Raw genomic sequence first — 11,541 nt, forward strand, 5'->3', positions numbered from 1 at the left:
GTCACCTTCCGGATAGAAGAGATCCCTCTCGACCCGTCATATGAATGCATCTACAACAGAGCAGCCCAGCTGGTGAGCACTGGTGAGGGCCTCGCCCTCTCCCCCCCCCCCCCCCCCCCCCCCCCCCACAAGATGGACCCAGGCCCTACGCTCCGTCTTTCTCAACAGAATCTCCTCTGCTGGTAGAGAAGCTGGGGCAACCCTTGCCTTGCTCCTTGTTGAAGGGGTAGTGGGCTGGGTGCCCCCTGGGACTCCCCTTTCTGCATCACCGGGGTCTTGCTCAGGTCTGTCTGGTGCTTAGCTGAACAAACTCCCGTTAGAGAGAATTGTTTTAAAAGATTCCTTCCATAGTTAAATAGGAACAACCCAGGTTTTTTGGACTGAGGCTACTCGATCATGACGAGCGCACGGGACCCTCAAGAGCATGAAGGTGACCAGTGGGGTTAGGGTCATTCTTTCCCTCTACCAGTGCAGACAGTCGCCTCTCCAGCCTTGCTGAGCGAAGCAGGCTGCAAGAGCCCTGGAAGCTAAACTCTCTGCGGGCAGGTTCTTGGGAGGCGACCCCTGCCTCTATCAGCATCACTTCCCAGCCTGCAGGTACGCTGTGGAAGCTGCCCCAGGTGTCAGAGGCAGAGACTGACAGTCACTCCCCTTCCCTTGGGCCTTCCCAGATTTGTGAGGCGCTGACAGCCTCAGGGTAGGAGTTATCTGCCTTTTTTAGACTCAGCACCTGCAGAGAGGCAGAGGCTGCCCTTCTGTAACTGAGGGCCGGCCAGACCAACCCACTGTGCTTGTCTGTGAGCATCTCGAGGCCTGCTCAGAGGCCTTTGTAGGAGGCAGAGGCAGGCTTTGAGCCCCGTCCTTTCAGTCCAAATCCCCTCTGCTTTCTGCCCCTAGCGTCCAGGTTCTTTCTGTCAGGCAGTGGGGCCCAGTGCTTCTTTTCCCAATTTTACTGATATAGGGATTGCCCCCCAATGTGGCTTAGATAAGGAGGACAGGAGGCAGAACTGGCTTCTGTCTGCACTCGGCAAGGAAGTCAGTCAGGATAGGCTTGTTGTGTGTGTGTGCGTGCTGTGTGTGTGCACGTGTGGTCTGCTTTCACATCTAAACATTTTGGCTCTGACGTAAGAATGGCTTGTTATCTTCCTGGGCCCCTTAGTGTAGGGAGAGAATGGAATTGAAGATGGTTAGTTTAGAAAAAAGTCAGATGGCAAATCAGTAATCATTGTAATAGGTGAGTTAATACTTAGAATGAAGAAAGAGACAGTTGGATTTGAACCCTACCTCACACGCTTACTAGCCTGGATGGCTCATTTTGTTTCTCACAGCCTCTGTTTCCTCTTCTCTAAAATGGGGATAATAATGGCACCTGCCTTGCAAGTGTTGCCTATTGTTAGTCATCAAATGAAATACAGCTTGGTCCTGGTTAGTACAAATAAAGAGTTTAGTGGTGTGTTTGCATGTGTTCACATTTACACTAAAGTTTTAATCATGTAAAATATGGTTTTTGGTTCCAGCCCAGTGGAAACATGCAGTGCAGACACAATGAGACCACTTTAAGGATTCTTTATTTGCACCAATCAAGGTTTGACTATAATATAAGTAAATCATTCTGTAAACTTTCAGGTAGGATATGAAACAAGTTCTTCATAGGAATAAAGATTTAAAAGAGGAAAAAAGAACACATTTTAGCCCTTCAGAATTTAGAAATTCAGTACCCAAAAGACAATCCCTCATTAAATAGTGTGAGGGAATGGAAATTCTTTGTGCATCTGTGTTGTTGCAATTTTTTTTTCTTTAACAAAGAACAACACATATATTTTTCTGTGTTCAGTCACAATGGAATGAATTTCAGGGAAATAGAAAGCCTTTGAGTGTGTCTCTTAATATCTCTAAACTCCAGGCCATCTCCAGGAAGTTTTCTTCATTCCCAAATAAGACTGAAACTGATTTCCTCTGAAACAGTAGCCTTGCGAGACTTTCTCTTATCCATCTCTCCCTGGTGCATCCCTCAGTTCTCCTCACCTTGGCAAAAAAAGGAAATCCTTCTTCTCTGGTCTTCTTCCTTCTCTGGTTGCTTTATATGAAAATGAATTCCCTAATGAAACTTGATTTCCCCTACTTAATTGGTTGGCCCAAAGCCCTACCCCCTTTTACCCACTGGATTGCCTTCACCTTATGGGATATAGTTTTCTACAGCAGTTAAAAACAGTAAGATTCTGTTTATTCAGAACCCGTGCCCTAGGGATGGAAAGGGTCAGACCTGGTCTCTGCACTTAAGAGAGCTCAAAGACCTTCACAGAAAAGCCTCTATTGCATGTGTAAAGGAGAAATCCAAACAAGATACATGGACAAAAAGAAGGATCAGGTGATCAGGGAAGAACCTGGCAAGATTCCTAAAAATAGAGGAGAGGATTTCATTAGTTCTTCCTAGCCTGCAACTTCCCCTGTGATATTTTTTTGCACATCTAGTGCTTAATAAATGTCTATTGAATTGTATTTATCAGATTGGAGGCGGGGTGGGGGTGGAACTAGAAAATCAATTCCAGATATGGTGTAGGGAAAGGAAGAGGTAGATGTCCAAAAGCATGAAGGAAGTTAGCAAACAATTAGTGGTCTAATTGTGCTGGGAATAAATGAAGTGCCATGACATAAGACAGGCCGCAAAAACAAGTCAGTGCCAAACCATGGTGTGCCCTGAGTGCAAGACTAAGCTTTATTTGGTAGCTCTCAGGAGCCACTCAAAGGAATCCCTGTTTAAATAGCCGTGGGACCTGGAGAAAAGCCAGCCTGAGGTGGTTAAGAACAAGGGGCCATGTCCTGTTATCACCTTCCTTCTCTGTTTCAGTGGGCAGAGGCATTAGTGGTGTTCCAGCGGGCAGCAGAGTGGATTGGCCTGGAATCCCGCAAGTCCCTCTGGGGTCAGTTCTGGTCCGCCCATCAGCGCTTCTTCAAATATCTCTGCATCGCCGCCAAAGTCCGTCGCTTGGTTGAGCTTGCAACAGAGGAGCTGGCAAAGGGCAAGGTATAGTCACAGATTTTTAGGATTAGGATTGAAAGGGACTTGAGACATCTCTCAGGCTGACGTCACTGTTTTGCCTTTTTTATTGATAGGAAAACAAGCCCAAACAAGTAGAGAATAATTTCTCCATAAGTAATAAATGAAAATTCAGTTCAAACCTAGGTTTCCTGTCTATAAATATTGTACTGTTTCTATCCCTTCAGATGATGGAATGGACTGGCCTTTTTTTTTTTCTTAAACGTAATAGGATTTTTTTCCCCCAATTACATGTATAGATAATTTTCAACATTCACCCTTGCAAAACTTTGTGTTCCAAATTTTTCTCCCTCCTTTCCTTCTATCCCCTCCCCTAGACAGCAAACCAATCCAATATATGTTAAACATGTGCAATTCTTCTCTATATATTTCTACATTTATCATTAAGCATTCACTTTTATGAGATTTTGAATTCCAGTTTTTTTCTCCTTTCCTTCCTCTCCTCCCATTCCCAAGATAACAAGCAATCTGATATAGGTTATACGGAGACATATTTTCATAGTAGTCATGTTGTGAAAGAAAATTCAAAACAAAAGGAAAAAACCACGAGAAGGGGAGGGGAGGATGAAAATAGTAAGCTTTGATTTGCATTTAGTTTCCATAGTTCTTTCTCCAGATATGGATAGCATTTTCCATCCCAAGTCTAAGGAATTGTTTTGAATCACCTCATTGTTGAAAAGAACCAAGTCCAACACAGATGATCGTGATATAATCTTCTTGTTGCCATGTACAATGATCTCCTGCTTCTGCTCACTTTACTCAGTGACAATTCATGTGAGCCTTTCCAGGCCTTTCTGACATCAGCCTGCTCATTTTTTCTCAATAATATTCCATTACTTTCATAAACCATAACTTATTCAGCCATTTTCCAACTGATAGGCATCCACTCACTTTCCAGTACCCTGCCACTACAAAAAGAAACATTTTTGCACTTGTGGGTCCTTTTCCCTTTTTTATGATCTCTTTGGAATACAGGCCTAGTGGTGACACTCCTGGGTCATAAAATATGCACAGTTTGATAGCCTTTTGGGCATAGTTCCAAATTACTCTCCAGGATCGCTAAATCAGTTTACAATTCCAGGGATAGACCTTTTTAAAGAAAAGCCCAGAATATGCAGATTAAAGATACTTTTTCTTCATTTTTGAGGAGAGGTTTTCTTGGGGTTGTCTGTATTTTCTTTCATGGGATGAAATGTGACTTAAATGGAAATGTGATTTGCATGACTATGCATGTATAATCTATGTCAAATTGCTTGCCTTCTCAATGAAAGAAGGAGAGGATGGAGGGAAAGAATTTGGAACTCAAAATTTGGAGAAAAAAAGGTAAAATTGTCTTTATCTGTAATTGGGAAAAAAATAAAATATTAAATAAGAAGGAAAAAGAAAGAAAGAACCCAGAAGAGATGGAGATGGCACCCACTCAGACCAAGCTTCCTCTAAAATAGACATGAAGTCCATCTGCACCAGTCCAGCCAGTTTGCTCTCTCTTGCCACCAGTTGTCTCTGGGATATACTTAGGGCCCCGGCCTGAACAAGAGAGAAAAATCCTTCTTCCTCTTAGAATCTGAAAGATTCCAACTTGCATTAAAAGCAGTTTTGCTAAGTAAAAAGAAGCCATTAGATATTTAGTATATTTCCTCATGAACCTTTTGGTGGTAACTTCTTAGTTCTCTTAGTGAGAGTTGGTAGGATTGCTGCAGGGGACTGTGGGACAGTGATACCTCTGTGCAGGTTGTAGAATGGGCGGACACAGAATCAGGAGGAATCAAGAAGTGCTCACCTGAGTTCCACCACCCTGTGAGTGCTGGGGCAGTCACTTAACTTGCTTGGATCTCAGCTTCCTCATCTGTAAAATGAGTGTAATAGTTCTCCCATTACGCTGAAGCTCTTTATGAGGAAAGTGCTTTGTAAACCTAAGGGCCATACGATGTTAACTGTTATCATCATTATTAATGTTATTGAGGGATAAGTCGGCCCCCGTGGCAGCTCTTGGCAAGCTTTTGGTTCAGGTCAGCTGTATGCAAGCAGAGCTTGGCTGACCACTAGTTAGCCATTTCATAGGGGCCACCTGGCCCAGGGTACCCCTGAGGTTCCCTGCCTTCTGGCTCACACCCTCCCCTTCCTTTCTTGCACAGTGCATAGTCATTGGGCTGCAGTCTACAGGAGAAGCTCGAACCCGAGAGGTCCTGGATGAGAATGATGGGCACTTGAACTGCTTTGTCTCTGCTGCAGAGTGAGTAGGAGTTGTTGGGCAGTGAAGGGGGAAGAGGAGGAGGAGGAGGAGGAGGAGGAGAAAGGAGGAACAGGGCCAGGGCCGCCGAGGGGCAGGAGCTGGAGCCTTTACTCCAACCCACCAAGGAGCCATGTTCTGAGCCAACAAGAAGCTATTTCATTTTTAAGCTAAAGAACATTTAACCATCCATATGAATGTTGTTAACATCAAGGCCTGGGCATATGGTGGACTTTCCCATACTCCAGGTCATACTCCCCAGTCTCAAAGCAGACGTGGATTCTGGCTCTTTGGCTCAACAGCAGGCCGTCATCCCAGAGCAGCCTGCGTGGGGCTGATGTGACCGATTCCATGGCCACTGGAATCTGTAAAAGCCCCCCTCCCCCAGCCTCGGTCCTGGAACTCCATGTGTACCCATTGCAACTGGAATCCCCTTCCCCAAAGCCTGGCGGCTCCTCTGCCTCAGTGATCCAAGGAAATGAGCTTTCACCTCCGGCCTGGCTTGGGACACTTAGGGTTGGAGGAATGTGACCCACAGGACTGGATAATTTTTATCCATTGCTACTGATTCAGGTGGTTAAGTAATCAGTCATTGTCAAGCCCCTCCTCTGTGCCAGGTGCTGGGTCAAGTGCTAGAGAGAAGAGAGGCAAAAGCCAGTCCCCGCCATCAAGGAGCTTATGGTCTAAAACTGAGTGTAGATCCTGGGGTACAACTAGGAGGCCCCTTAGTCCTCGAACCCAACTCCCCTTTTACAGATGAGGAAACTGAGGCCCAGGGAGAGAAAAGGGAGTCATCTGGGACCTCCAAGGCCCTGAGCCAGGATCCCCCTCCAGGTCTCTGAATCCAAAGGGGGCTCCGGCTGCCACGCTGCCTCCCAGGCCACAGACAAAGGCGTGGAGTCGAGAAGGCCCGTACCCCTGGGGATGGTGGCTCGGCTCTCCCAGCTCACCATGTGTTTCAGCAAGTTACCCCTTCTCTAGATCTTGTTTTCTACCCACAAAATGAAAGGATTGAACTGAATGAATCAGAGTCCAACAGTCAGAGCTGAAGAGACCTTAGAGATCCTTCCACGTCTCAGCCCTCCCTTTTTAATAGAAGAGGAGAGGAAGGGGAGGCCGGCGCCTTCATCCTGCTCCCCTCCGTGCCTGCTGCCTCCTGCCTGGGAGCTGCACCTGTCTTACCTGGCTTCCCTGTGAGGGCCCAGGGCCTCGCTTACCTAAGAGTGCACCGCAGGGAAGGGCGGAGGAGAGGATGGGCTTGGGTCTCCATCTTTCTCCCTCTCTGCCTCCTCCTCCCCACTTTTAGCTTCACCGTACTGTGGTCCCTAATTCTAGATGGTCCTCCCGGCCGCTCTCACCTAGTTTGGCCTCAGGATTACCTTTCCCCGCGGCCTTTCTCCCTGCCCTCCCAGGGAGTGAGCGGTGCTCCCAGAATGCTGAGCCCGCTGCCGAGGCTGGCTGAGTCCGGCGGGCTTGTCCCAGTGCGCCAGTGCTGGCCCCTCTCCTGCCTCATTGGAGGAGGCAGATTTTTCACTGAAGGCCGGCTAGGGTGTGGGACTCCATTTTTGCTCTGAGCGTCCATGGCAGATTATCTGAGCTCAGAGGAGGGGTGAATGCATGAGATTCAGGGAGGGAGCCGAGAAATGAGTTCCACAGGGGCCCGGGCCACACGTCGTATGGCACGGAGGCCTTTCTGGTGGGAGCAGCAACTCAATTAGTGAAGCCCCAGCACTCAAATCCTGGTTCAGACTTCTCCGGTCCCCCAGAAGGCTTGGGGCAACCCACACCAAGGCCAGGAAGGGACAGGCATAGAGAGAGCTTTCTTCCTTGCCCAGGGTCAGGCAAAGGCTTTTTAAGCCCAAAAAGCCAGTTCCTTCTAGGGAATATTTAACTCCATTATGTGCTGATTCCTCAAAGCACCAATGATCTCAAAGGCTATATAAAGCCACCTCCTTTTCCAGCCCTCCCACCCGGCCTGTCCCAGGAGAGCCCAAACCTAAATCTCAGCTGCCGCTTTTCCCCACGTCCTTCCCTGCCTTCTCATCTCCCCACCAGGGCTCCATTGCAGACATCCCGCATTGAAGTGTTTGCTCTTTTGTTTGCCGTAATGCCCTGTCTCCTGTTCACCTTCCTGAGTTACCATCTGTGACCGATTCTGTGACACTGCCCATGTTTTGTCATCCTTCCTTTGTTACGTTGAAAGCAAGCAGTCCTCTGCCCGAGATCAGAGTGATGTGTTTCCTGTTTTATGGACACAGACCATCACTTCCATGCGACCAGGGGAGAACTAAACCGCCTCTGGCCTTATATCCCATGGAGAGATCACCAAAGACATAGATTCAGCGCCCAGACCCAACAGGAACTCCTCCTTCAGAAAGACCCCCAGGACCCCTCCTGCTTGTGAAAGAAGCAGGAGGAATTCTAGACTTAGCGTCAAAAGCCTTGAGTTCAAATCCCCCTGTGGAGCCACAGACAAGTCAGTTAATTCTCTTGGTCTCAGTTTCCACATCTATAAAATTCCCCAAGTTGTTATGAGGAAAATACCTTATGAACCAGCATTTGATCATTGAGAAACATGAACTGTGATCATTAATTTTTCTTATTATTCATTAGACGCCCCTTTGCCCATTCTGTGTGTCTGTGTCTGTGTCTTGGTGTAAGTGTGTGTCCTTAAAATTCTTTCTGCCAAGCACGGAGCCCCTTATAAGTATTTGTCTTAAATGTCATTTGCTCTGCCACCCATTCCCCAAAGGCCTTGCCCCTCATGGGGACCAAAATCCCAGTATTCTCTGGCGTTCTCCACGTGTTAGCCCTCTCTACTCAGGAGATCCTAATGTCTTTCTCCTCCTTCCCAGCAGGACTCTGTGAGTTCCTTTTTTTGTGTCACTCGGTGACCGGAGAGGGAGGCCCTTGCCCTTTAGCTGGCCCGCAGCTGGGCAGGTCCCCAACCCACTTTTGGAGAATGGGATGGATGTAGCGATGGCTCGTTGCCTATGTCATTTTGTCCTCCACAGACAAACAGTAGCATGAATTGGGACTTTTGTTTTAACAGATGCACCCCTCGTCTGCCCCACACCCCAGTCAGAGAGAACGACTCGGGATCCACTGAACTAATTAGATCCCTTTCCTACAATACATACTAATCCCTAGTTGTTTGGACTCACTAATGGTCAACATGCAAGCTGCAGGAGGCAGAATCCCCCCCTTTTCACTTTAAGAAATGATTCAGTGAGTTTATCTCTACCTTCTTTGAGAAGATGTTCCTGCTGCTACCAGGGAGAATAAATTGTGCATCTTACTTTCAGAGGCGTCTTTCTATCACTAATTCAGAAGCACTTTCCTTCAACCAAAAGAAAGAGAGACAAAGGAACTGGCATTAAAAGAAAACGTAAGACCCTGTTCCCCAGCAAACTCTGAACTCCTGCCCAGCGACTGTGGCTTGCTTGCTGTCTCCCAACCACCTCTGCCTTTCTTGACTGGTCCCCTCCCCCCGCCCGCCCCCGCCGCACCCCCTTGTCACGCTTCTGCTGCTTCCTCCTCTTGATTTCGGCCAGCTTTTCTTTGTGAAACCATCCGCCAGCGTTCACCCGAGATGTGGAGCCTACCTGCCTTCCGATTTCCTCCTCCCCCCGCTTCCCTGTCCTCCCCTCGCCTGCCGGAGAAGTCTGCTTCTGTTCCACGCCCAAGCCCTTGTCTCTCCGCCCTTGCCCTGACCTTCCCTCCTCTCCCCTTCCCTCCAGCTCTGAGGGGGCTGGACCTGCCTGAGCCAGGTGCTAGGGTGGGCTAGCCTGGGAGAGCCCCCATCCGAGGAGGGAAGGGCTCCCCCTTCCTCGCCCGGGCAGACAACCAGTGGCCTGGCCTGGCCTGGCCATCCCTTCTCCAGGACTCATATATAGATCAGGGACCCTGAGCTGATGTGAGGGCTTTAGTGGGAGAGGACAGACCCTCTTGGACAGGCAAATCCTCCAGAACCTACACACACATCCAAGGACACGTCCTCCATTACAGAGCTGTTCCCCCAGGACGCCCTGCACATGTCAAGCCCAGCAGTGTTGGGTTTGTTCTTTCGGGAAATAGCTAGAGATCCCTGAAATCACCTTTGGGGGGTCAGACCAGAGCCCACCACTCAGGACTTGGGGCCAAGTCATAAACAGATTTTCCTCCGTGGCTCCTACCCTGGTTCTGATCGGAATTCCCAAAGCAGAGCCCAGAAATGAGGGGACTGGGTGCCTGCTAGAGTCCTTGGGGAGGCAGATCCCGGTGCCGGGAGCAGGAGGCTAGGTCAGGCCCCTGTGTTTTACCACCACCCCTCCAGCCCCTTTGCCTGGCTTCCTGCAAGGTAAGAGCCTGGTTTCTCATCCCCACCCGTGTTACTTCAGCTCATTTTCTGCCAGCTGGGCCCCAACTCTGGAGGTCCTGTCCATCCCCAAGGGAGGGGGCAGGAGCCGAGCCTCCAGAGATGCCCTCGCTCCCCCAGAAAGCACCGCATGTGAGCAGCGTGCCTGGCACTGCGCCCCTGCTCAGGCACTTCCTGGGCCCCGTCAGCGGGCCGCGCTCTCCAGGCAGGGGGCCCACAGGCCTGCAGTCACTCCTCCTGTCCCTGGGCCACGGGGAGCTGAGCACAGGGAGGCTGCGGCCCCCCGGGAGCAGAGTCAGCGGGCAGATCTTCCTCTCTCTGTTTCCTGCTTCGGTCTCTGGCCATTTTTTATTTGGGGAACCCTTGGCTTTCTGGTGACTTCTCTGTCTGCCTCTGCGCCTGCCCTGCCCGCTGCCAGAGGGCCCGCCCGCCCGCTGGTGACACCGTCACTCCACGTTCCTCCACAGGGAAGCCCAAAGGCCGGCCAGCAAGAGCTCCAAGGTGGTGTGCGAGTTCCCGGGAGTCATCAAGATCAGTGACGACAGCAGCACGGACTCCGACCTCGGCCTCGATAGCGACTTCAACTCCTCCCCGGAGTCCCTCATCGATGACGACGTCGTCATCATCGATAACCCCTCTGCCGATGACAGAGGTAGGCTCGAGGGAGGCGGGACCCCTCGGTCTTCCGGACCCTTCCCCTGGGTCCCAGGGGCCTCCGCGGAGGGGGCTTTGTGCCCGTCACGGGGCCTCAGGCTCCTCCTCTGTCACCCGGAGAAGTCAGGCTTGAGGACCTCCGAGGTCCTTTTGGCTCCTGCACCAAAGGAGTGCAGCAGCAGAGTGTAGCTAGGGGTCCTTGCCCCACCCAGCAGGCCCGGAACGCCATAGGGAAGCCAGCTGGCTCTCCTGTCAGCCTTCTGTCTCTCAGCCTGCCCACATCTTTTAAGACCCAGTTCAGATCTTTCCTCTCCCAGGGATCCTTGTCTCTGCAGCTTGCTTCTGGGAAAAGACTGCTCCCCTCTGGGGTCTGCGTGGGTCTGGTGCCTTGCCCCAAGAGATGGCCCCATCCCATTAGAATGGTTCTCCTGTCTGTGTAACCTGGAGAGCAGAGAGCCCTTCCCCGATGCTCCAGGTCCTGGGCCACAGGGCCTCCCCCTCCTGGAGTCCCGGGGGTTGCAGAGGGCATTTTGCCTTGCCCCTGCCCCAAGTGTGAGTCCCTGCTGCTGCTCCAGTGACCGTCTAGCTTTTATGGGCCCCCTGTGTCTGGCTGCAGCCTCCTGAGGGTGGACCCAGGCCTGCCTTCCTGGAGCTTCCTCTTCGTGGTTCTGGTCTGAACCCTGGGAAAAGAGCCCTGGCTCTGGAGTCAGGGAGGAGGCTGTACATCCCAGTGTTGATGTTGTAACTGGCATTGTGACTTTGGGCAAGTCATTTGGCATCTCTTAGCCTCAATTGCCTCCTCTGTAAAATGAGGGAATTTGATGCAAATTTTTTTATTATTTTAAAAAATTCATTTATTATTTTCATGTTTCCTAATTACATTTTTCATTTGTTTTTCATTGTTTTTTTGAGAAAAACCGATTATCCCAAACATTGCTATTACTTTGTTCACATTACATTTTACTTTTCTTGAGTTCTTGGAGGACTTGGCAGGTTTTTCTGAGAGCATCCTGCTCATCATTTCCATGGAACAATAACATTCCATCATAATCACCTACCACATTTTATTCAGCCATTCCACAATTGATGGTCATCCCCTTGGTTTCCAGGTTTTGCCCTGAGAAAAGAGCTGCTATGAATATTTTTGTATAGATAGATCCTTTTCCTTTTAGAAAAATATTTTGGAATTCATGTCTAATAGTGTTACTGTTAGTTCAGAAGTCATATTTGATTTTATAGTCC

The 11,541-nt window shown here is 49.6% G+C and overlaps 1 long non-coding RNA gene across 1 annotated transcript; it reads left to right on the top strand.

Moving 5' to 3' along the window:
- On the top strand, positions 1-10,131 carry LOC127543354 (uncharacterized). Its single transcript, XR_007949216.1, has 5 exons — positions 1-72; positions 2,849-3,025; positions 5,194-5,291; positions 8,594-8,676; positions 10,113-10,131. It is a non-coding gene; the product is annotated as an uncharacterized LOC127543354 (long non-coding RNA).
- Positions 10,132-11,541: the final 1,410 nt, after the last annotated feature.

This window comes from Antechinus flavipes, unplaced genomic scaffold (genome assembly GCF_016432865.1).
Source record: "Antechinus flavipes isolate AdamAnt ecotype Samford, QLD, Australia unplaced genomic scaffold, AdamAnt_v2 unplaced_scaffold82, whole genome shotgun sequence".
Lineage (NCBI taxonomy): Eukaryota > Metazoa > Chordata > Mammalia > Dasyuromorphia > Dasyuridae > Antechinus > Antechinus flavipes.